The following is a 1,085-nucleotide window of genomic DNA, read 5'->3' as shown; positions in this document are numbered from 1 at the left end:
TAAGTTTAGAATACCAAACTCGTTTCAAATTAGGCATCCCTCCACTTCGCTGTTTTTCAACTGGACGCTGAGATTATATAAGCTTGGCCGCCTTGGCCGTCCTCCACCCCGCTGGGGCTCACCACACCAGGAGGGCACTCTCCCTGGCTAGGCGCTTGGCAGCCGTGCGGCCCCCAGGCCTGCCAGTTCCCGGGAAGCTGCTTCCTGACAGCCTGCCCGGAGGCCTTGGCAGCCTCAGCCCCCAGCGCCTTTCTTGTGTCACCCAAACTGTGACTAAAGCCACACTGACACTTCTGGACTTCTTCACATAAAAGGGACCTAATGCATCGCCTTGCTCCAGAAAAAGCAGCTGATGTGCTCTGTCAGCCAAATTGCACGGCATTCTCTTAACCCTCAGTTAGCAGAGACGAGCCTAGCAGAGCAAAGAAGTGAACACAGAATTCCTCAGAGAGGACTTCTGGGAAGAGGACACTGGCTTCCTGGCCTGGAAGGAAGTGCATGGACTTTAGAGTGTGACCTGACCCCACCCCAAAATAGCTGCATGGCTTTGGGAAAATCCTGCCATGTTCTGAATGTCACTGTCCTCTGAAAATGGAGGTGGTAATACCTACACTGCTGTTGGGAAGTAAGAGAGATGTTAGTTTAGCACACAGCTTCCTGCGACTGTGGTGGGGAGGGCCAGTCATGTGCAGCTGTGACCACTGTCACACCAGTGCCCAAGTTCCATGTTTTTGTTTTTTAAAGATTTTTTTATTTATTCTTATGCATACAAGATCTGGAGTACAGGCCAGAGGTGCAGCGGAGAGGTATGGGATGGGGGGCAGAGAGAGGATTTACCAGAGACAGAGTGGGGAGTAGAACAGGCAGATCTACTGAAATACACTGCTGTGGGGGTCAGTGGGGAGACAGGAGAGGTCTGCCGCGCCATGTAGATCAGCAACTTGGCCAGGATGGAGTTCGTGCTGCAGTGGCTTCGGACAGCTTCACAGTGCTGTGCTTTAACCTGCTGCACCATCAGGGAGGGCCCATGATGCTGATTTTTTTTTTAAAGATTTATTTATTTGTGCATATAGAACTGGGGTACA

This window comes from Condylura cristata, unplaced genomic scaffold (assembly GCF_000260355.1).
Source record: "Condylura cristata isolate star-nosed mole 26May11 unplaced genomic scaffold, ConCri1.0 scaffold00021, whole genome shotgun sequence".
Classification (NCBI taxonomy): Eukaryota; Metazoa; Chordata; class Mammalia; order Eulipotyphla; family Talpidae; genus Condylura; species Condylura cristata.
Note: the sequence above shows the minus strand (reverse complement) of the source record.